The sequence below is a fragment of the Argiope bruennichi genome, chromosome X1 (assembly GCF_947563725.1).
Source record: "Argiope bruennichi chromosome X1, qqArgBrue1.1, whole genome shotgun sequence".
Lineage (NCBI taxonomy): Eukaryota > Metazoa > Arthropoda > Arachnida > Araneae > Araneidae > Argiope > Argiope bruennichi.
The window spans coordinates 116,043,528-116,069,697 of record NC_079162.1 but is presented as its reverse complement, the minus strand read 5'-3'; the positions used below and the strand labels follow the sequence as shown (position 1 = coordinate 116,069,697).

The 26,170-nt window shown below is 29.9% G+C and overlaps 1 protein-coding gene across 4 annotated transcripts in view; it reads right to left on the bottom strand.

The window, feature by feature from the left end:
- Positions 1–26,170, bottom strand: part of LOC129958304 (solute carrier organic anion transporter family member 74D-like) — a 165,487-nt gene that overhangs the window by 54,882 nt on the left and 84,435 nt on the right. For 2 of the 4 annotated variants that reach the window (XM_056070692.1, XM_056070694.1), the window contains one exon: positions 23,877–23,947. The exons of the other annotated variants lie outside the window; for them this stretch is intronic. The gene's annotated coding sequence lies outside the window, so the exon portion shown is untranslated. The remainder of the gene's footprint in view (positions 1–23,876; positions 23,948–26,170) is intronic. 4 annotated transcript variants of the gene reach the window in all.

Here is a 26,170-nt window from a genome sequence, read left to right as displayed (position 1 = left end):
AAAAAAAATAAAAAAATTATATAAAAAAAAATTGTTAACGGTAAGAAACAGTAAAATGTTATAAAAACGTGATTTTAGCATGCATGGATTGTTTCACACAGTCAGCATTTATATATTTTTTGTTGTATATGAAAACCATTCTCATGCCATTCAGTTTTAATACATCTTTTAATCAAATTATTCAAAATTCTTATGCCAGACGGTCTCAAGATTTCAAAAGTGTTGATAGAGTCAATAAAAAAAATTATTTTGCGACCAGTACCTGGAAACGGCCCAGGTGGCTTCATCGGATGATCGCGGAATTGGGACCCGATAATAAAAAAGTTTGAATGGGATGTGTCATCGGTTTAAATTAAATCTGTCTGAGCAAATGTTACGGAATTAACCTGATTTTTTAGAGTGGTTAAAACTGTGCTCCCTTCGATCCTATAAATATCATTTAATCATAGCTCTTATGATCTTCACGCAGCTTCAAAAAGGGAAGTTGGACTGGAGAAATGAAATTCATATACTCATTCATTTCATGTTCAGTCGTAGCAATAAATTATATACTACAGTGAAAGATTATTAGAAACTCATAGTTAGGATGCATTTACAGGGAATGAAGACGCGATAATTTTAATGTTAAGTCAATATTAGCACCGTCCCGACTACCGATCAAGCACTTAGTTAAAATGAATCGCTTTGAACAAATTTGCAACGCCGATGCTGTTTAATTTCTTAAATAAATAGGCATTTGGACCAATTTAATCTATCTTTGGCGAACCTCTGACATATGCTTCAGCATAATAAGTAATGCTTTTTAATTGATAATTTGCATATAACCCCTTTAAACAACTAACTAGAAGTCATCTTAAATGAAAGGTTTATAACGTCCTTCATAACGTGGTTTCTTCACTGAAAATAAAAACTTAAGTCATTCACTACAAAATATATAAAGAATTTTTTTAAAAAGTACGGAACTCATATATCGTTTGAGTTGAATGGGCGCAGACGGCTTCGCAAGTTATATTCATTTTATCTTTCCTGAGTATTTAGCAAAACTAAATAATAAAATATGGCATACATTCTATATATATAAAAGACTTACAACGTTCTTACTTTATGATGTGATTTGTTCACTGAAGGGAAAAATCATGAGTTATTCATTACAAAGTAGATTGAGAATTTAAAAAAAAAGTGCAGAATTCGTATATCTTTGAGTTGAATGGGTGCAGACGGCTTCGCTAGTTATATTTGTTTTATCTTTTCTGAGTACTTAGCAAAACTAAATAATAGAATTTGAGACACATTTGAAGCTCTTGCTTTCAGCTTTTCTCTCTCTCTCTCTCTCTCTCTCTCTTTTTTTTTTTGAAATCAGCATTTTAATAGATTTTTTCTTTTTCATTAATTTTCATCCTATTTTTATTTCTTTGTTCCGTTTTCAGATTTTTCTTTCTTGTTTTGGGTTGCAATTATTTCTCGCTCTCGTATTTCACCATGAATGAGACCGAGCTTAGAAAATGAAGCAGGTTTCGAAAAGATGGATGACTGATAAGCGTTAAAAAGTGACTTTAAATCTAATCTTTGTCACTAATTTGTTATAAAAAGTCTATAATTCGGAAAATTAATGAGCCTAATATTTTAAAAATAAACTAATGCAACAACATATTTTTACGCTTAACTGAGGCACACTAGATTCTTTAAACAACAACAGATTTATCAACGGGTCAGCGGTTACTGAAATCTTAAACATGTAAGATGATCGGCAATCGATAACAGAAGTAAAAGACAATATGTTTTTATAGAGCAAGAAAAACAACATTTAAAAAAAAATAAGGCTAAAAAAAGAGGTAAAAATAGTTTTTTTTAGAAGAGCCGGAACTGACTTAAATGAAAGTCAAGATATGGCCTTTTTTAAAGATATAGTCTTTTCAAGATATAACCTTTATTAGTTTGATTTTATTACATTGTGTTTTTAACAATGAATTCAAGTTTCAAGACTATAGATTTTGAATTAAATATATATATGGATTTCATAGATTAAGTTCCTAACTACAATTCATAGAGCACAAGTTTAGTCAACACGAATAACAAATAATAATGGCATTTATATTTAGATTTCTTTAACATCCTAAATCAATAATCTACACAAGAACGAATTTTAAGCATATATTTTTGTGTAATTTCTATTGATTCTTTTTTCTTATACTACCTTTGTGTAGCTTGGTTTATTATATTTATTCACTCTTTACAGAAAACATAAATGTGTTTTTTTTTTTTTTTTTTTTGTCTCTTTTCATTTGCCCGCATGCGAAGTATATTAAGGAAAAGTATTGTAAACGGGGGAAAAAAAATTCTCGATTTCGAATTTCGGTCTCGAACTCGATTTCGGAATTTTGATGAATCACTAGATCAGATCTCTATGAGAGCGAAAAACAAACAAACAAAAAAAGGAATTACGTTTTTCTGTTTTCAAGTTTCTGAAAAATTCGCACCTAATGATTCCTCAGACTTGCGTTTGATGCTGAAGACGGCTGTTACCAACTCAATTTCTGACTTGAACATCCTGTGTACGTGTTCTTTCAGAATTCTTTGAACGTGTATCGCATCAAAAGTTATTGAACTTTCTCAACTCTGAAAAGGAACTGTGTTCCCCTCTACTCCTTCATCCCGTGATTTAAGCTTCGTCTTAGCTTCAGTAAAGACAACATTAATACGGATATTTATGACAACTGTTTCAAATTCGTGATGTTATGTTCAAATATTATTCACACCTTACCAGTTCTCAATTAGAGATGGAAGCTGATCGTGGCAAATATCTTACTTTAGGGCAGAATACCAAAATTTATGTAGGTGGTGCTTACAAATTCTTCGGACGTATTGCCTCAGAGGTTATTGACCTTCCCCTTATACCCATCCTGAAAGTAAACTCACTGTTTACATCCTGTCCTCCCCCAAATTAATCATGGCACCGATAAAGACATAACTAATACGAGTATTTACGATGCGCCTCACACTTCGCCTAGGGAGGCACACCTCTAAGGTCAAAAACCCCTGCCTTAGAAGGTCATGATTTTGGAGCTTGAATCCATGTAGCATGCGGGTTATATGATCGCTGAACCATAATTTTGATTATTATAAGTGGACTGTGACAGGATATGAAACTAACGGAGGATCCTAAACAATAATTGCAACAGCTAGTCCATGGCCTTGAAATTTGGCGAATCTAATGATTAGAAAACATGGGGGCAAACTGTCGAATTTTTTATTTTAAGATGTACCAGTAGTAAGGGACGGATTAAGCTTGTTGGGGATTAAATTGTCTTAGGGCCTTCTGAAAGGATCACACATTTGTACTAGCGGATTTCTATTTGTCACTCATTACATTTTAAATTAATGCAATACCGAGTATTGTTAAATCCTTGTTTTTAGTAATAATCTGTATTTATAATTAATATAAATCATAATTACAAACTTTAATAATAATTACGGCAATTTATACTTTAAAAAGTTTTTAAGTAAACCTATAACATCAGAAATGGTCACTTTTTGTTTCTAATAAATAAAGGCGTCTTTAATTAAATAACTCTTTAATTCAAGTACATAAATTTTGCATTGAACAATCTTTTTATATTAAGTAAACTTCATTTTTCTCTTGCTTTTTATTTAAAATCTGCCAATGATGGGTGCTCCTGCCGCCCCGTTCGCCCAAAAAAAACGAAAACTCTTTTTGTAGAAACATAAATTATTCACTAACTTAAAAGAGTTAGGAATGAAGCGTATTTGATGTGTATTCTCAAACCTGTGCTTGGAAAACTGGCTGTCAGAAATTAATTAAACACCAATAACTTGGTCTAGACTAAACCTTAAATTTGATTAGTTGGTATTGGAATTTCAAGAATAACTGAATCTTTCATGATATTAAAAAAAATCTTCAATTCGGACCCAAAATCACGTCGAGCCACCTAGCATTTAAACTGCTCTTCTCAATAACATTATGACAAACATTCTTTAAATTTATAATCTGCAGAAAAAGAGGGTAAACGCTTTTGCGACAAATATTTATCGTTGCCTTTATTGGTTCTGAAACAGTAAATTCATAATTTTATTTTATTTTGTAAATGCAGTCATTGACCACAACTCGATACCATTTTTGTTTTCATCTGCTCACATACGAACTTCTTTCTGAAGTTACCAATTGAAAAATGTAACCATTTTTGATAAAGAGCAAGAAAAAGTTTTTTTTTTTTTTTTTTTTTTTTTTTTTTTTTTGCAACCAATAGACAAAAAATTTCAATAGTAGACTGATTCACCTGTCTTTACAGCATAAAACGCAATGACACCTATAATTTCTTTTGACATAACAGCAGTTTTAGATTCAAATGAAACAACAACTATCGAATTTAATTCTCAAATCAAACGATTTAAGGAAAACATTACACAAATGGCCGGTATTCATAATTCTAATCATATAATTGTTACTAATTCGAACCATCTAATTTTCTATTAAAAGAAAAGTTTCAACCCAAATATCCATGACTGAAACCGACAATGGAAAAAAAAGGTTCGAAAACAATTTTCACTTGGAGAGCGCGCAGTTCTAATGATGAAATAGAATGGAAACAATAACCCTGGGGTCTGAAATTAATGAATCAAACCGAAAGCTACGAGATCTGAATACTTAAAGATCAGAGAGATTTGGGTCATCGTTTCTCTTCGCCTCTAGATAAGAAATTAAGAGTCGGCCATCTTGTGTCACACCACTAATTGAAATTAAGAAAGAAAATATCCATTTCTTTGTCGTGTAGAAACAATGGTGACAGAATGAAAGTTGATAAAATGAATATTGGCGTAATGAAATAGGGTTGAGAGGTTCAGTGACCGTTGGACGGAGACCCAAAGGCGGGCACCACACGCTATCGATTGATGCAGCTACATCTCGCTCTCTCTAACCTCTTAAAAGTCACAATCGATTTGCAGTCCATATTTTTCTTTACTAACCCTTACCCTTTCCCCCAAAAGGAGTTAAAAGTATTATTATACTACTAATGATAGTTTTAAATTATTACAAATAATATTTTAAAATTTATCTAGATAATTCTTGCTTTATATAATATATTGAATATATATATAATATGGTATATAAAAGAATATTTAATATATATAACATAGTAATAACTTCCTGTTTTATATAGTTTATGTTCCTCCTGTTTTATATAATTTATATTTTTTATTATTTTATATAAAATATAATATTAACATTTAGCTGGAGGATTTTTATCTTAGCGAGAATATTTTAGAACATTAAAAAAGTCTAAAAGACAGACAATAGACTAAAAATTATTTCCGCATTGTGAAGCATTAGAACAACTATAGAATATTTCTAAATGAAGAGATTCTCTAGCTCAGGAACTTAATATATTTAATATATATAATATATATAATATATTAAAATCCTCTTGTTTTATATCATATATATTAAATACATATTTAATATATATAACATATTAATATCCACCTGTTTTATATAATTCATATTTTTTATTATTTTGTATATTTTATATAATTTATAATATTAGCATTTAGCTGGAGGATTTTTATCTTAGCGAGAATATTTTAGAACATTAAAAAAGTCTAAAAGACAGACAATAGACCAAAAATTTTTTCCGCATTTTGAAGCATTAGAACAACTATAGAATATTTCTAAATGAAGAGATTCTCTAGCTCAAGAACTTAATATATTTAATACATTAAAATCCTCCTGTTTTATATCATATATATTAAATACATATTTAATATATATAACATTAATTTCCACCTGTTTTATATAATTCATATTTTTTTATTATTTTGTATATTTTATATAATTTATAATATTAGCATTTAGCTGGAGGATTTTTATCTTAGCGAGAATATTTTAGAACATTAAACAAGTCTAAAAGACAGACAATAGACCATAAATTTTTTCCGCATTTTGAAGCATTAGAACAACTATAGAATATTTCTAAATGAAGAGATTCTCTAGCTCAGGAACTTAATATATTTAATATATATATATAATATATTAAAATCCTCTTGTTTTATATCATATATATTAAATACATATTTAATATATATAACATATTAATATCCACTTGTTTTATATAATTCATATTTTTTTTATTATTTTGTATATTTATATAATTTATAATATTAGCATTTAGCTGGAGGATTTTTATCTTAGCGAGAATATTTTAGAACATTAAACAAGTCTAAAAGACAGACAATAGACCAAAAATTTTTTCCGCATTTTGAAGCATTAGAACAACTATAGAATATTTCTAAATGAAGAGATTCTCTTGCTCAAGAACTTAATATAATAAATAAAAGTATACTTAATATATATAACATATTAATATCCTCCTGTTGTATATAATATATTAAAATTTAGCTGGATAATTTCTATTATAGCGAGAATATTTTATAACTTTAAACAAGACTAGATAACAGACAATAGACTAAAACTTATTTCCGCATTGTGAAACATTAGAACAATTATATTCTACAATTATTATTTTACATTACTATTACAATTTCTAAATGAAGAGGTTCTCTAGCTCAGGAACTGCAGAATACATTGAGAAATTATTATACCAAATACAAACAAAAAGTAGTACACTTTTCCACCTTAGTAGAATAATTAAGAAATGTCAAACGGTTTTTTTTTTTAAAATTTGATATATACACTTCTCTGTTCCACACTGTGAGCTCCAGACAATAACAATCGTACAAAGCATGAGAAAGTAAACAGATGTTTTTTTAAGAGCCGTGAAGACACAACGTTAGTAACTAAGGATGAACGGCTTAAATCTGAGCCAAATAATTCAGTTAAGAGATTAGAATCTCAAAGAATGAGTAGCCCTCTTAAACAGGGTCGTGACGATGGATTGAAGCGGCACCTTTGAAAGAAAATGCTTTTATAAGACTTTTCATTGTTAATAAATTAATTAAGAATATAATAAAGCGTGATAAGAAAATTTATCAAGTAACTACAACGAGTTGAGCTTCTTTTCATTTATTATAATTTTATCTATTTTATTTTATTTCAGAATCTTCGAATATTAAATAAAAACTATAAATTAAATAAATATCTACAAAGTCAATTCCTACATTTTCCTAAAAATTAAAATAAATAAATAAATACTTTAATCTTATTGGTATACCAGATTATTAGTCTATATAAAGCTTTCTGCATTTTGCGCAATAATTCATTTTTCAAATGACGCATTTTGAAGGTAAGTGAACTAGACAATTTTTTTTAAAAAGACATTGTATATCTCACATACATTCTTTTTATTTTGAAAACAACGGAAAATTTATGTTTGATATTATGTGTTACGCAAGATGATGTAACTTTTATAGCATGTCAAAGTACTTCGACGTCATAAGGAAATTTAGGAAGATGATAAGGTGTTTTTGACTTGGCATACATACTTTTCACCTGTCATTTTATAAAAAGTTGAAACGAAAAGATAAAGAAATACAAGTTTTTTCAAATCAAAGAACGAAACAATTTAGTATTTATTTGATACGGGTTGCTTCTTCAAACAGAAAGGAGAAATAGTCTTGGTTATCTGATTATCGAATCAAATTTGCAATGATCTTCTGAAAATAACCTTCGTATAGCTTGAAAATGAGTTAAATGGAAAAATTTAATATACCCAAACTCTATTCATGTCAAAATTTTATCTTGGTTGGATTAAATGGAAAAATTTAATCTAGACCAAATCCATCCAATTCAAAATTTAAGCTTGGTTGGATTAAATGGAAAAAATGAATCTAGTCAAAATCCATCCAATCTAAAATTTAATCTTCGTTGGATTAAATGGAATAATTTAATCATCTAAAAGAGCGGCTCAAATACGATTGCAATGATATTGTGCGGGGAAAGATTTACCAAAACTTGCTTATATCAAATCTTTTAATGTTAATAAGCAAAATTAGTTTAAAAAATAAATTTAATTAAAGCCACTTGATTAAGTTTTATTAAGTAAATTTATTAAGTTTAATACTTTTTCATTCATTTCGTTTGTTTAATTTATTTTATTACGGAATCGCAAGGAGGAATCGGGAATAAAGGCTTTTAAGAAGCCACGATATAAATATATGACTTAATACTTGTATATCATTAATGTTATAATAAATTGTCATAAGCCAAAAACAACATATGGCAAAACATACAATATTTATACAGTTTATAACAATTATATTTCATATGCAATAATTTCAGAGTAGGCATAGATAAATATGCTAGTGTTTTGCATCAACAAAAATTTTGAGAGAGAGAAATATGTTCAATAAATAGTTTCTGAAATAGAATGCGTAGTTATTAAGTCATCGAAATTTATAACATTTGGGTTGTAATAATCTAAAAAGAAAAATATTTCTCAAACTGTTCAGGAACACCTAAACTCATTTTACAAGTAAAAAAAAAACAAAACAAAAAAAAACCATTCATTATTGTAATATATATATATATATATATATATATATATATATATATATGCAAGAAATACTTTTAAATTACTTTCAAACGAGTATTTGTTTTAATTTCTAATAAGTTTCATTTGGAAATTCTTCTCACAGCTATATTTTAATAAAGTATTTAAAAGTCGCTTTCTACCTTTCTCTCTTTTCGCTTCTAATAGGAAATTAAATTTTCATTCTTAATTTGAAAATTTCCATATAAAATAAAATAATTCATGAAGCTCCAAAGCAAAAATTTCCAAAAGTTTTGAGCTATCTACGTTCTTTTTAATTAAATGAAACTGTAATGACAAAAAAAAAAAAAAGAGTTCATTTTATAGATATCTTTACATTTAATAATAACTCTTAAGAATTCGTGGAAACACTTTAATTAGGAATGAAATCACTTAAGAAGTTTTCAAAACTTTGCTACTGATTTGATTTTATCTTACTAAAAAGAAAAACAAAAATCTTCCCACTTAGACTTCTGCCTTATCTCTTCTGCCTTATCAAGTGTAAAGGACAGATATGATGAGACACATGTGAATTTACTATACAAATAAATAAATAGTTGAGATATAAGATACGGTATTTATTTGTTTTAAATCTGTAGAAAAAAAGTAAAGCTATCTATATTTAGCTTAAAGGAAAAAAAAAAAAAACATTTAAAGGTTTCAGAAGAATAACAACAGTTATAATACTAAAGGATTTCGATACTTTATTGTTGGAAGAAATATGTTACTATTTTTTGCATGAGAAAAACATGCTTTTATCATTTTAATGTAACTCAGATGTCAGGAATTATTAAACGATTATTAAACGACCGTTAGATTTTGATAATAAAAGCAGAAAAACTAATTTGCAGCATTTATTTTTTTAATTCAACTTTCTTCAATTTTATCATGCAATAAGATTATTTTAAATGTGCATTCTTATCCCTAAGTTTTCGAATTTCAATATTGAGATATTTTTTTTACTACAATTATTCTTTTTATACCGTGATATTTTATACCGAGTTATTCAGATGTCAGGTATTATTAAACAATGGTGTTGTGACCCTTAGGTTTGATGATAAAAAGGCAAAAAAGTCAAATTGCAGCATTTATTTGTTTCATTTATCTTTCTTAATTTTATCGTGTGATAAGAAGATTTTAAATGTACATTGTAATTCCCTAACCTTTCAAATTCCAATATTCAGAATTTTTTTAACATACTTAGTCTTTTTATACCGTGTAATTGAGTTCGTTATCAGTTGAGGCTCGATGCAAGAAGGATTGATTTTATATTTTTATAAAAAAGCAAACAAAACTTATTTTTGTAATAGCAAGACGGAGAATGAAGATAATTTCGAAAATTAAGCGTAAATGGATTAACAAAACCAAATTACCAATTTTTTGCAAGTGATAAGATTTTTTTCCTTTTTTCCTTCCTACGAAAACGTGATGAACATTATAGATATGACAAATGCGATAAGGGTATCAGGGACAAATAAGATAATTGTTTCACTTGCCGAAAAAAACGTGAAAGGACAGAGCAATCACAGAGGTGGTATCCACGCACATGCATTCCAAGAGAAATAGATAACTTTCTGATTTTTCTTCCTCAGTTATTAAGCAATTAAAAAAAATCGAGCATCTTCTTTCATGTTTTTGTTCAGAAAGACTGAGATACCAACGATCTGTCAAACTGAAAAAAAGAACGGAAACAAATAAAGAAAAAAAGATACCACTGAATTTGACAGAACATTTCTATGTGAGTAGCAATCTAAACTTGCCGAACTCCTGTTTGTTTTGCTAGGGGGGAAAAGAGGAAGGGGAAAAAAAGCCCGAATGAAGGGGAAAAAAAAAAAAAGAGAAAGTGAAGCAAAATAATAATAACATACGTAAAAAAGAGCAAATACCACAGACGAACAAAATAACTCCTGCAATTTTGCATTTCGTAAGTGGGCGAAGTAAATTTTGTTTTCCCTAAGTTATCATTTGTCTCGGATGGGAGACATGAGTGAATGTTGACCTTGAGTCCCCGATAACGGTTGTTGAAAGATGCTTCATGGCAGGTGGAAAGTTAGCTCTAGTAGCCTGTAAGGATCCAATAATAGGAAATGTTATTGTTTTGAAGTTTCCGGACGATCGTCCTTACATCAACCCCAATTTACAGTAAAAATGTTTTGAAATCCTTATTGGTATCTAAATCATCGCCTTAGTTGCATTTACAGGAAGCACGTCAAAACTTCGAAAACCATGCGCTCAGTGACCAAGATCAAGAGATTGGATACTTTAAATGAGTCCGTATACTGCTGTTTAATTTAAAACCATAATTACAATTACTCGGTAGAACAATTTAAAAAGATTTTTTTATGCAATCTTTCAACTCAATGTAATCTTTTGGAAAAGTTCAGAGAAAATAATAACTTTAATTTCGAATGAAAGGCTTATGAAAATAGGGCAATTAATATCTTTGAAAATATTTTGACATTATAAGCATTATGGAAAAATTAATATCATTAATACAATATAGAGATAAAAATATGTATCTTACAGATTTAAAAGATAATTAAAAATAAATTCAGTAATAGGTTTACTGAAAGCTTTAGCAAAATTAATAACTGCAAAAAATGTTTATATCGAACAAAGATTTGTTCAAAAGGGAGATTTCATAAAAAGAATCATGAATACAATTCTACACAATAATGATGTAGAATAAAATTAAAACTACATCATAAGAAATCAGTCACACGTTATGAGCTTTTATAAAAATTCCTTCAATGTATTTCTTGAAATTTTATGTATAAAAACACATTTGGAATGTATTAACATTTTTAAGAAGTGTTTTTTTTAACCCGTCTCAACACTCTTTATTAATTTAATAGGCGGAAACAATTTGTAGACAAAATAAGAATGCTGATAAAAATGGTTGATGCAAGGAGCGGGAAGGGTGGGGGAGAAATGTCCAAATAAAACTAAGAAGGCAAGGATTTTTTTTAAAAACATGTCAATTTATTCTTCAGATGGTATTATATTTCATTAATTTAAAATAATTTAATTTCAGGAAATATTTATTATTTTTTTTGAGTAAATTTCTTTAAGAAAATATCCAATTATTTTCTTTTTGTAGTCTTTTACATTTCCTTGAAATGAGAAGCATAATACTATTTCTGTGCTTCTTTGCATACTTTTTATTTTTTATATTATGTCCCAAAATGGTTGATTAACTCTATTCAGAGGTATTTCTTTGAATCAAGACACCCAATAATTTGGTCAAGATATCAATATGAAAAAGATACCTCCATTCTCGAAATCATATGCCATTCACAAAAATTTTGGAAGCACATATACCCAGAAAATACATTATCGCCGTTTATTATATTTTAGATGAAGTGAACAATTAATATATTGATTATTTATATGATATCAAATAAATAAACTTGACATTTTTCTTTCTGACATAAAACTCAATTTATAGATAAGAAAGCAAAATTAAGGTATCAATTAAATTTATCAATGAGAAGTTATTAGTATCAACAACTTCAATAGATAACAACGTAGAACCAAATTTAGTAAATTTTTCTGAGGAAATTTAAAACGATTGCAAAATTTGGATAATTCGTACGTGTTGCAATTTACATGGATAATTCGATGCAATCTTATACTTTTTCCTTTCGGAAAAGTAGTCAAAAAATATGTTTTTTTTTTCTTTAGAATACGTTCAATAAGACAAGACAGGCCTTCAAATTATAAGATTAAAAGATTTACAATTAAAATGATAGCATAAGCGATAAGTAACTAAAGTTCAGGGGAAATTATGGAATGTCAAAAATACCAGATGATATACAATAAAAAGGAGAGTCATTTTCTTTTCTTCAAGTACATTATTATATCATTCCCCACATTAACTATCCATCTTTCCTTTCATCACAATCACCAAATATAGAAAAAAGTTATAGTCATCTACGAGCAAATCCTGTCGATATTGCTTCGTTCAGTGGTGGCGGGGTGGTCGGCTGTACATAAGAAGTCATCTAAGAGCACTTAGCTTAGTAGAAAAAGCTTTTAGTCTTCATACCATGACCAAATTGGGTTCTTGTGCTTGAAATTGCAATTAATCAATTAATCCACAAGTCAATAGGAAGATGACTTTAACAGTTTTAGGAGGCTTTCAGGTATTTGTCTGAATAATATGATCAAATATTTCTTATAAACAAAACAATTATTTAAAATGTGCGTTTCATGCTTCTGCTGTTTATGATTGCAGTTCACATACACCTCAAGGGCAACTGCTTTATTTTAATTTGATTTCGAAATACCTGTAGACAGACAATTGCCATTCTAAAATAATAAAGGTGCACACATACATCATCACAGTATGTGCAATTTATGTGCGGAAAATAAATGTAATTTATAATTCAAAAAGCTAATAAAAGCAGAAATTTTCAGACTTTTCTTTTTAAATTAATAAAAATAAAAATTTCCAGTAAAAACTTGGGTTGTGGTAGGAAAATTGGTACGCTAAATGCATACGCACATATTTCCAATTAAAAAAAATGCCGAATCAAACTAATACTTGGTTGATTGGTTATTTAGAGTTTTATGGCACAAGAGCCATATCTGTACAAACTGCGCCAAGCAACATGAAAAAGAAGCTTTATTAATCATTAAAAATACTTAAAGTGCAAAACCACGATAAAATTTTCATAACACATGAAGATATAAAATGAATGTATAACATTTATAAATGTCAAAAACAAACAACAAAACACTGTTTTTGAAAAATAAGTAAAAAGGAAACCAATGATTGAATGTGATTAAAATTTTTAAAGTGATAAGACAAAAACAAAAATAATTTGCGAAAGCATTAAATGTGATTTAAAAAGCTAGTGGCTCTCAAAAAGTTAAAAATATTTGGGTGGTATTTCTCACCCATCAAGTCCTTCAGAATTGCTGATGATGTATGAAAATATTGGAGACGATGAGAATTAAAATTAGGGTATTCAATTAAAATGTGTTTTCCACAAAAATCAACGACACATTGGACAAATTGGTGTCCTTTCGCCAAAAATAAGATGTGAGTGAAACGTGTATATCCTATACGGAAGCGAATCAACCTGCCATCCACCCCACGTGTAGGGAGAACAGGCCGCAGGACAATGTTATTCTTTATTTCATGTGAAATCAAACTAATACAGTCTTGGTTTAACCTTTCCAGAAGTTAAATATAAGGTAGATTAAATGTTTAAAGTTAAACATTTAATTACCTTACCCTGAATAGAAATGAAGCCATCATTAAAAAATCAGCCTGAAAAAAAAAACAGAAGGGGAAAAAAGATTTAAAAAAAAAAAAAAAAAACAGACTCTTCCAGATGTTTAAAGAAATCCAGTTTTCATTTTATCATAAGTGGCCCTTAGTAGTGGCATGCGCAGCTACAAACTTCGTGAATGTAGTGGCCTAGTAAAAGATCACTGAGTATGCTCCAATAAAAAAAAATGCCGAATCAAACTAATACTTGGTTGGTTGGTTATTTGGGGTTGTATGGCACAAGAGCCATATCTGTACAAACTGCTCCAAGCAACATGTAAAAGAAGCTTTATTAATCATTAAAAATACTTAAAGCATAAAATTTTCATAAAACATCAAGATATAAAATGAATGTATAACATTTATAAATGTCAAAAACAAACAACAAAACACTGTTTTTGAAAAATAAGTAAAAAGGAAACCAATGATTGAATGTGATTAAAATTTTTAAAGTGATAAGACAAAAACAAAAATAATTTGCGAAAGCATTAAATGTGATTTAAAAAGCTAGTGGCTCACAAAAAGTTAAAAATATTTGGGTGGTATTTCTCACCCATCAAGTCCTTCAGAATTGCTGATGATGTATGAAAATATTGGAGACGATGAGAATTAAAATTAGGGTATTCAATTAAAATGTGTTTTCCACAAAAATCAACGACACATTGGACAAATTGGTGTCCTTTGGCCAAAAATAAGATGTGAGTGAAACGTGTATATCCTATACGGAAGCGAATCAACCTGCCATCCACCCCACGTGTAGGGAGAACAGGCCGCAGGACAATGTTATTCTTTATTTCATGTGAAATCAAACTAATACAGTCTTGGTTTAACCTTTCCAGAAGTTAAATATAAGGTAGATTAAATGTTTAAGGTTAAACATTTAATTACCTTACCCTGAATAGAAATAAAGCCATCATTAAAAAATCAGCCTGAAAAAAAAAAACAGAAGGGGAAAAAAGATTAAAAAAAAAAAAAAAAAAAACAGACTCTTCCAGATGTTTAAAGAAATCCAGTTTTCATTTTATCATAAGTGGCCCTTAGTAGTGGCATGCGCAGCTACAAACTTCGTGAATGTAGTGGCCTAGTAAAAGATCACTGAGTATGCTCCAATAAAAAAAAATGCCGAATCAAACTAATACTTGGTTGGTTGGTTATTTGGGGTTTTATGGCACAAGAGCCATATCTGTACAAACTGCTCCAAGCAACATGTAAAAGAAGCTTTATTAATCATTAAAAATACTTAAAGCATAAAATTTTCATAAAACATCAAGATATAAAATGAATGTATAACATTTATAAATGTCAAAAACAAACAACAAAACACTGTTTTTGAAAAATAAGTAAAAAGGAAACCAATGATTGAATGTGATTAAAATTTTTAAAGTGATAAGACAAAAACAAAAATAATTTGCGAAAGCATTAAATGTGATTTAAAAAGCTAGTGGCTCACAAAAAGTTAAAAATATTTGGGTGGTATTTCTCACCCATCAAGTCCTTCAGAATTGCTGATGATGTATGAAAATATTGGAGACGATGAGAATTAAAATTAGGGTATTCAATTAAAATGTGTTTTCCACAAAAATCAACGACACATTGGACAAATTGGTGTCCTTTCGCCAAAAATAAGATGTGAGTGAAACGTGTATATCCTATACGGAAGCGAATCAACCTGCCATCCACCCCACGTGTAGGGAGAACAGGCCGCAGGACAATGTTATTCTTTATTTCATGTGAAATCAAACTAATACAGTCTTGGTTTAACCTTTCCAGAAGTTAAATATAAGGTAGATTAAATGTTTAAAGTTAAACATTTAATTACCTTACCCTGAATAGAAATGAAGCCATCATTAAAAAATCAGCCTGAAAAAAAAAACAGAAGGGGAAAAAAGATTAAAAAAAAAAAAAACAGACTCTTCCAGATGTTTAAAGAAATCCAGTTTTCATTTTATCATAAGTGGCCCTTAGTAGTGGCATGCGCAGCTACAAACTTCGTGAATGTAGTGGCCTAGTAAAAGATCACTGAGTATGCTCACATTCTCATTGTTCATATCCCTCAGCAGATAACGAACCGGACATCTATGTCATAAATATTACACTATCTGAGTTAATAACAAAGAATTTCTCTTTCTCCCTTCCTATTTGGCCACTCGACCCAATTTTCCCTATCGCTTCCATAACCAGAAGTCTCAAGATAAAACAAGGAAATGGGCCTCGTTTAAAAAGAAATAAAAAGTCGAACTAATTTTTTTGAGTGTGGTCAGAAGGGGGAAGTAAAAAAAAAAAAAAAAAAAAAAAAAGTGTCCTCAACACCAACAACGGAAGCAGTGACGGCACAATCTTGCATGAAGTTTCAGAGTTAAAAATAACAGGTGGAAGAATCCACCCTCCACTTTTTCTGTGTAAGAAAAAGGAAAACACCTCACTTTTGAAAGCGGAAGGTGAACTTGTCACTTGTTAGAATGTGGGGCACTCGTCATTAAATTTTTCGGTGTCGTGGAAAGTTCGACGGTGACTTTTCTGGAAAACGGGCAAATTTATAAACTGAGTTCATTTTCTAGGTCACTCCTTTATCCTTTCACCAATTCTTTCTCGAGGCCTGGTCGCTCGAGGGTACTTGGTTGCGTTATCCGATGTTAAAGATATGTTTAGATCAAAGGAAAAAGAAAACCCTCGGAGAAAAATGAGGATAGGTTATTAAAAGTTATTCCAGAGAAGTATTTTCTAATCAAAACTATAGTAGGTAAACGTGGGTCTTTAGATGCTTTTTTTTTTTTTTTTTTTTTTTTTTTTTACCTTCAAGTATTTTAATCGTCTGAAAATTTCGAACTCGAAATTTTAACGAATCTCCACGTTTCCGACTTCCTTAAATTCGAAAAACATTTTTTTTTTTTACCTTCAAGTATTTTAATCGTCAGAAAATTTCGAACTCGAAATTTTAACGAATCTCCACGTTTCCGACTTCCTTAAATTCGAAATTTTTTTTTTTTTTTTTTTTTTTTTTGGAATTATGTCTGTCGGTCCGCTCATCCATCTATCTGTCTGTGACAAAGATAACTCAAAAACGCTTTGAGCTAGATGGATGAAATTTGAAATATGGTCTTAACACAAAATCGGTAGATTCCTATCGCATTTTGAGCAAACTCCATCCAGAGGAAGCCAGTCTGTCTGATTGTTCAAAAATAAGCTATCATGATAACTATGAAACGAAGAGTTAGATGGCTAAATATATCAAATTTGGTATGTGTTCTTGTGACTATGTTTCTGTGTCAAATTTTGGTTTCAATCAGATAAGAAAAATGCGTCTAAACCACAAATTCAATTTTGGAATACTATTAATCGCATGCCAATGATTAATCGCCAAAAAAACTTGCCAAGAATCATGCGACAAATTCATACAAGGCGCCATATAAAGCGCTCTTTGTACAATTTTTTCCCGGGGGGTTAGAAAATAACACATTTCTTAGAGAGTATGCGTGAAAGTTTAAATGAGACCACTTTTATTGATTATGGTAGCATATTGTAGTAATTCAAGCAACAGCACCATCTTGCATCAGTGACCTTTATGCTTTATTCAAAATTTTAATAATAAACAAAGAACGTAAAATTTTATCGGAATGAAGAATTAAACTGCAAGGAGAGAAAATATTTCAACAGAACTTCCTGATTTGTTACGAAAGTCATTTGTTCTGACTAATGACGGAAACCAGCAACTGCTTTAAAAGAAAATGAACCGAAAAGAAATTTAAACATTACCATTCATCCCAACAGAGAAATTACAAAAAACTTCCATTTAAAAAGCTCTCGAAATAGCAAAGCTTAAATGGATCAACTGCAAGACTTCAAAAGCGGACTAATTTCATTGAAAGAAGACTTATTACACTGAGAATTTTACTCCATTTATCGAGTCATTAAGTGCGATATGTTGTCAATAGATGCACTAATTCAGTTGAGAATTCTAGTAGAAAGAAGTGAATATAAATATCTTTAGTATAATGAATCGAGCAAAGTTAAGACTATTCAAGATTTGTGTGGTGCAATGAAAAGAATCATTGAAACGGTTCAATTTTCTCTCGTTCAATCTATGCCACATTTTGAAATCATTCAATAGCTGAAAGTCTCTAAGGATAGCTATGCAAATGAATTCAATTCAAAACAAAATGAAAAAAAAATCGTCATTTGATTTTGATATATGCCTCGAAATCTTAGAGCTAAATAGCAAAAAATAAAGTAATATTTTTCTATATAATTATACAGCTATACAAAGTTGCACACATTTTACACTACAAAAAATTATTGATTATATTAACTTCGTATCATTATATTAACTTATTATTATATACGCTGGCATTAATTAATGTCTATAATTGTTAACTTTAGAATTTGTAAAAATCAAGGACGGTTAATTACAGATAATATTTCATTATATGATAAAAGATAATACTTGTTAAAAATGGCCTCATTATCAATAAGTATATTTTGCAAATTTTTGACTCCTAAATTTCATTTTAAAAAATGACTGCAGATACCTGATAAAATTCTTAATCTATTATACTTAGATTCGCTGAAAATATTTATTGTTCAATGCTCAAAATTTGAAGACAGTATTAAACCAAACTATCATTGATTTTAATATATTGCTTCGTATTTCGTTCTTTTAAATTTTATTCACATGATATATAAATAAGTTTATTATTATCTCATATGTTTAATTGTGAATAATTTGTTTTCAACACGGAACTTTTGAGATTTTCCCCCAGTATCAACTGATCAGTTATCGTGTAGCAAAAATCACAGATTACTAAATAAGTCTCCATGGAGATTAGAAATATGCAGATTTTTTTTTTAAAAAAAAATTATTATTGGAGTTTAAAATTTATAAAAATTATTAATGAGGCTTAAGAAATTTTAGCAGGAAGAAAAATTCACAATTGAGAACGCTGACACATTCATTCTCGAGCTTTCTTAATGGAGCAGTCTTATTGGAAAAAGATCTACTTTTGCACAACATTCCATTTTTGCTCCTTTTTCAGTGAGAAGTTCATTCTTGTTTTCCACTCTCTGCTCTTTATAGAAATAAAGAGCAACAGAAAAAGAATAAAAGGAAGAACGGAGAAATCCATCACAGAATAGAGTTTTAGGAGGAAAATCTCAACTTAATCGAAAACAGAAGCTCCAAAAGAAAAATGATTCTCGCCTGTAGCCGAGCGATGTACATACAAATAAAAGCATAAATGCACGTCTGCTGCTCAATATAAGACTGGTACCTAAGTCCAAATTGCTCTGAAATCCTTTCAGATAGAGTTGAATTGAAGCATTTTGTTTGCTTGTTTGGTTCCTTTATAGGCTGAGCCTTTGTAATTTGTATCTTTATGAGGTTTAGAAGCACGCTCCATTTACTGCGAAAGATTCAATGAAGCAGTAATTTATTGAGGAAAGTAACGAATGTTGACAGTCGTATTAGCCCTAGGAATAAAAAGGCATATATTTATACTTCACACGTGTGAATAAATTTTTGCGTCTGGAAGTCCGCCAGTTAAAAAAAATAATAATAATAAAGAGTAAGTCTGAATATGTGAGAGGCATCCCGCGTTTGATAAGGAAAAAAATCCGGATTTAATTAAAGAGTGGTATTTTAACGAGTTCTTACGAGGCGAGAAGAAAGTGAAAAATCGAGAGATTTGCAAAGAAGTTTAAAATGCGATTTATTTTCTTCTTTTTTTTACTTGTAACTTTCATGATTTCACTTATTGTACGGTTTATGAATGATTCGGTGGTTATGGCAGCTTTATAAATATCTTATTTAAACATAGAAAGTCACTTTACAGATTATTTGTGCTTTAAATTTTTAATAATTTTCTTGATTTAATTCGTAAATCTTCTAATCAAACGTTTATTTTGTTTTGGTTTTAAAGGATGAACGGAATATATTTTTTTAAAATCGTGATTAGAAGGGTCGATGGTATCAGAGTCGATACGTTTTCCTCTTAATGTCCATATAAATGCTTGCAACTCAACGAAAAATGTAACGTGCACCGATATGTATCTAAATTAAATATAAAAAGTAATTTCGAGTTTTATTTTGATGAAAGTATTTACTATTCTTGATCTAATTTGTTAAACAAACATTTCATTTTGAAGCCAATCTAATATAAATACTAAAAATAAATTAAAATATTCTCTTCCAATTTAATTAATTCTTCCTTTCAGTTCTTCAAAAATTTAAATTTTTGCCGTTTTTAATTTAAAGTTAATTAAACTTTAATTAACTGAGATTGTGAACTATCGAATCTGTGAGCTCCGATTAAACACCCAACGCTGGCTACGAGAGGAATGGGCGTGTACCTTTGGAACCGTGGTCAGATACTGAGAGTGACATCTGAACCAGTAACCCCCCCCCCCCTCTCCACCCATATCGTCCATACAAATGTCTGAATGAGGACGTTTAAAAATGAGCAAAAAATTAACCATTATACCACTAAGGTTTTTTGTTAATTATTTTACTTTTGAGAAATTGAATATTTTATACTATAAACATTTAAATGGTAATACCGATTTTCAATTATTATAAGCCAATTTAAGTATAAGTAACGTTATCGTTACATATTGCTTATATGTATTCATTATCACAATCCATTGTTCATATCCATTATAAATCAAATTATATTTTATACTGATTCCCTATTTCGAAACTACATCATAAGGCTTTAAAGACAGACTGCTTATTCGAATAGGGTGTAAGAAAGTTTCCTGGATTTACATGATACTTTGCATACTTTTCCGTGTATTTTGCATGTTTCTGTTCAGCACTAAAGAATGAACATTTGAGTCACGATAAATTAATTATGACACACTCGCAGTTTTTGATCTGGAATACAAAAGATTCAGGTTCGAAATTTCAGGTCATCTATTTTGATACCAAACCATTGCCAAAACGCCAAAGTACAATTAAGGTATCATTCCACTAAGTACTTCAGATAAGATGCAAGACTTAAATGAGCAAATGATAAAGCCTAGTTCATTCATCTCCATAATCTAACTAAAGTCTTAATAAGAGAGACACAACTTCGAATTAAAATATAATTTAATAATCAAAGATACTGGGGAGTAAATGAATTTAAAGTTGAGTAAAACTCTCCTAACATCTTTCGTATGGCATTGAATGATTCAGTTAAATTGGATCACCGTGAAAGTAATCCAGGCAACTAACGTCATTAGATCATTCACCGGTTAATCATTTAAAACCCTCCAAACAATGAGTTTCATTTAACAACCTTCATTGGCCCTCTTCATTTAACAGATCTTTCCATCCTTTTATCTTTCTGTTTTAACAGAATAATTGGCTAGTAGCAAATGAATTGAATTTCACTCCCATTTTACTTCAGAAATATCGCATAGGTGAATAATTGGTTCGTAACAAATGAATTGAATTTCACTCCCACTTTATTTCAGAAATATCGCATAGGTGCGATATTTCTGAATATTGAAGTAAAGGAGTTGAATATTTTATGGAAAACTAGTGCGGACGTACCATTATGAAATACTTGATACAAAAAGAAATTATGTTTTGTTCTGTCTTTTATAAAATTTTATATTAAGTTACATTTAATTTAAAATTGATTATAACATTGGCTGCTCGAATTCCACTTTCCATAATGTTAAGTTGCTTGAATTTTATTAAATAAGCCTATCCATTCCATTTCAGACTTCTATCTAAATTTTCCCGACCTATCAAGGAAAATTCCTCACAAATTTTTGTATTTCTTGTAATCTGTTTATTTTAAATTTATACAACTCTGGTATGATAGAAAAAAAAAAAAAAAACGTCTCCTCTCTTTCAAAACCAGAAGGTCACATTTTATATTTTTGGAGACAGTAAAAAAATTGCGTGAACATTAGACGAATTCGGAAATGAATGGCATTAAAGCCGTGAAAACAGGAAGGGAAAAATAAATTTCACATCAAACAGAAAAACTATAGTATGCAAATGAGGTTGGTTGTAAAAACTCATTTTTGGTGCTTGGGGCGGCATTTATTGCCCGTCAAAACAATTTTTCTCGGTAGCAAAATATATTAGACGCATTTGAAAAGCAAAAAATTGTGTTTTTTTTTTTTTTCGATTAAGGTAACTCAAAGGGATATATTGAAATATATCACAAATGATATTTAGGTACTGCATTGTATTTTTCTGCATGGTAAAAGAATAATAAAAAAAGAGACCTAGCATCACACCTCAACATTTATTCTGAAGGTTATAAAGAATTTTGCATAAAAAGTTATCGATGGAAATATACTCTTTGATCAATAAGCAGATGTTCTTTGCCACAGCTGTCAGTGAAACTTCTATTTATTTTTATCAGAAGATTTAAGCCCCGGGGGGGGCACCTCGAAATGAGGATGAGATGCTTCCGGCATGGAGGTTGGATCTCGCCACCCTGGAGGGTACACTAATAGGTGGGGGATCTGGCTCCTCCCATCGATGACGGGACGTACTTCCTTCGGGGAGGGTTGTACCGTGGCCGGTGACGGCCCTTAGGACTCAACCACAGTTCCCGCCACTGTTGCTGTTGCGGCGGTCCGGTCATTCAGTTTTATGGTTTAAATCCGTGTGCCTTCGGTCTGGTCGGAGGGTTAGATCGTTGACTTATCAGAAGATCGGCATTTTAATTTTGCATCAAAAGAAAAGGTCTCCACGAAAGATGATAGATGCTCACAACCAGAACAGATTATCTCTTCGCTGGAAGAAAACTGAGCACAACAGCAATAGATCTTTTCATACGTCTTCAAACATTCTTTTCTCCTATAATAGTGTTTTCAACTCTGGCATTTATATTTAAAAAGTCATAGTCAGCAAATGTCTTTTCTAACCAACAAAAGTAGATATTAGGAGGTATGAATCTTGTCTCCTCTTTCTGGGATGTGATTTATTTTTATAGAATTACGATGCCTTAATACCAGTCTGGACTTTAGATATCAAAGTCGGATCTCCCACTGCCGATGTGGCAAAGAGGTTTGCCCCAGCACATGGTCTCATTTTTTCACCTCGATTTCAAATCAAGCTTTAGAATTACTGAGTCTGTTCCCAGATTCTAAATGTAACTTCACAATAAGAGTTTATTTTGCTACATATGTTGGATGCGGGTAAATTCATTGTACTCGGTATTTTCCCAACTCTTTAATTCTATTTTTATAGATTCATTGTTGCTGATTATTTGTTTTATTTTAAAGCTACACGAGATTTATTGCAGGCGATTTAATTTGTTGAATCAACATCCTGCCATGAGCTAACACAAGGAATATTTTAGGAGAGACCTCCCGATTTTTAAGTATTATCAGAGAAGCAGAGCGACAGTTGAGTTTTCCACAATATATAAATGGTCAGAATTTACATGCAACAGTTCCCGACTTGTCAGTGGTATTAGATCTTGAACCTCCACTCTACTAAGATATAACGGCGTACCTCATTCTTCCTGAATCACAGTAGTAAGCAGTGGCGTTGTTCAGATAAATGACACAAAGGATATATTAACTTTTTGTACCAATATTTTGGCCTCATTTGACGAATTGCTCTTAAAATATAAAAGAGAGAGAGAGAATATGGTACTTATTGTGCCCCTTTCTAAGATCACCATCCTGGATCCTTTTCTCACCCCTCATTGTATCATTGGTTTTCTTAAAATCAGTCAAAATAGTAATGGTCTTTTAAAAAACTTTCCCTACTGACCCGCCCCAGCCGACCGTCCACATTTTATCTTGGCAGGCCGGCTTCTGTTTCAAACGACGGATGCAGGATGAAAAACGAGTTATCACCAATGATGTCCTAGTTTCAAACAGAAACCGACCCGTCAGGGTAGAATTTCCACGGTCTGTTGGGCCGGTACGGTAGTGAAAGGGTTAAGGAGATTCAGCACTTTAGACGTAATAATAAAAAACAATTATTTCAGTAAGTGACCAGTTTTACTTACCAAGAGAGAGAGACCTAGAGATATTTGAAGATTAAATATTGAAAAATATGTTAAAAATAGATGGTTACGAGCAGGAATAATGTTAACACATGTATGAATACCAATACTGGTAAAAGTCAATTAAATTTTACTTACCAAGTATTTATACAGATAAAGCGATAATTGCTTTTATTTTGTTCATTTTATTAAGACAGTCCCAAAAGAATCTGAAAGAGGAAAAGAAATGATCAGATACATAAAGAGAGGAAAAATTCTCGTTGACATAGAACAGAAAAGATAGAAAGTAGAAACTATTTAAAATAAATGAGGCATATCATTTAAAAGGAACAAAAGTGCTCATTTTCTGAAAGCATGCAATCTTTTTGTTACTTTTATTCTAGACTGTGTGAATGTGAGAGAGTTATAAAAAGCTTAAGTAATCAAATTTAACCTTGAGAGTAAATGAGTAGTTAATTCAAAATTCAGACATGAGTTATTTAAGAACGATGATTTATTAGAACCTGTAGTTCAATCATATTTAATCAATTCAAACAAATTAATCATTCATTTCAATCAAATTAATAATTATCTAGATCTTTTACAGCAATGTATTTTTCATGTTTTTCCAAGCAAAATCGTAAAAATTTATAAGTAATATTTATTTATGAATCAAAGTAAGAACTAAAGCTGAAAGAATACACATAAAAGCTGAAAACACATAAATTTTCAAATTTTTAATGTTTGGAAAAAATAAATTTATAATTTCCTTTCATTATCTGACCAAGTTAATGGATATGACATATTTGAAACTAATTATAAAATTAATTTATTTCACAACTTTTTTTACTAGATTTTCATATTTCAACATTTTCCACTTTTATGTAGATAAAAATAAATTTAGAAAAAAAATTATTTCACAACCTTTTTTACTAGATTCTCATATTTCAACATTTCCCACTTATATATGGATAAAAATAAATTCTTCTTATATTTAGTTTCAAATATCTCATATCCATCAACTTGGTCAGATAATGAAAGGAAATTATAAATTTATTTTTTCCAAACATTAATAGTTAAAAACCCTACTTTTAAAATGAAAATTTCAAAATACTAAATATCCGCCAAAATAATAAAAATACAAACATGAAACAATAAAATTTGCTTTCATTTAACTTAAAATACAGTATTTATTCTATTCTCAATATACTGAATCCTGCCTTTTCCCTCCCCCATTTCATTATTTTCTTCCTTTATTTATTTAATTATTTTCAAAATTCCACTTTGAAATGCGGCCTTGAGTTCTTTTAAGAACGCCATAGATATATGTTGAAAGACGGATGGATTTAATTCAGAGGGGATTGAATTTAAGTCATTCTGGAAGTTCTAATCCCGTGTCATTTTCAACAAATCACTGTGAAGCTTCGATGAAACACAAATCGTAATTTATCTTTAGCACAACCTTATGTTTCACAGATATCATTTAGCACACTCATGCCAGTTAAAATGGCAAGAGATTATGTCTTTGTTAACAAATTTCTTAAGATCAGCATCAGTTGTTGACGCCATCTAAAAACGGATAACAATACAACAGAAAATTAAAAAATATATTTGCCAAGGAATATAAAAGCTTTCACTTTGTTACCGTTCATATATGTACTGTATCATAATAAGAAATCACATTAAAAAAACACAAGCTGGCTTATTACCAGAAGAGAATCTTAAAAAATTGCATTTTGAAAGATAAGCAGATTCACAATTGAATTTAGGTCATTCATGTACTTATGATTCTATGCCATTTTGTAAAGATCATTCCAAGACTTCGAAAAAAAATCAATTGTAAATGACTTTTGGAATAACCTTATGTTCTGTTGATATATTTAGCTTTTTCATATTAACCGGTAGGATGAAAGATTATATTTTTGTTAACAATTTGTCTTAAAAAATCTGTTCAATTAATACGCTATTTGAAAATACAATGCAATAAAGAACATAAAATTTGTTAACAATTTGCCTAAAAAAATCCGTTCAATTAATGTGCTATTTGAAAATACAATGCAATAAAGAACATAAAATTTGTTAACAATTTGCCTAAAAAAATCCGTTCAATTAATACGCTATTTGAAAATACAATGCAATAAAGAACATAAAATTTGTTAACAATTTGCCTAAAAAAATCCGTTCAATTAATACGCTATTTGAAAATACAATGCAATAAAGAACATAAAATTTGTTAACAATTTGCCTAAAAAAATCCGTTTAATTAATACGCTATTTGAAAATACAATGCAATAAAGAACATAACAGCGGAGAATATATTCATTTGGGAGCATGTTCAAATGCGTGCAGACAAATACTTGTTGGCTAAAAAAATCTTGCAAACTCTTCTAAATGTATGACTTGTTTCTAAATTACATAGGAGAGGTGGAAGCTAGTGACGGGATAGTTCAGCA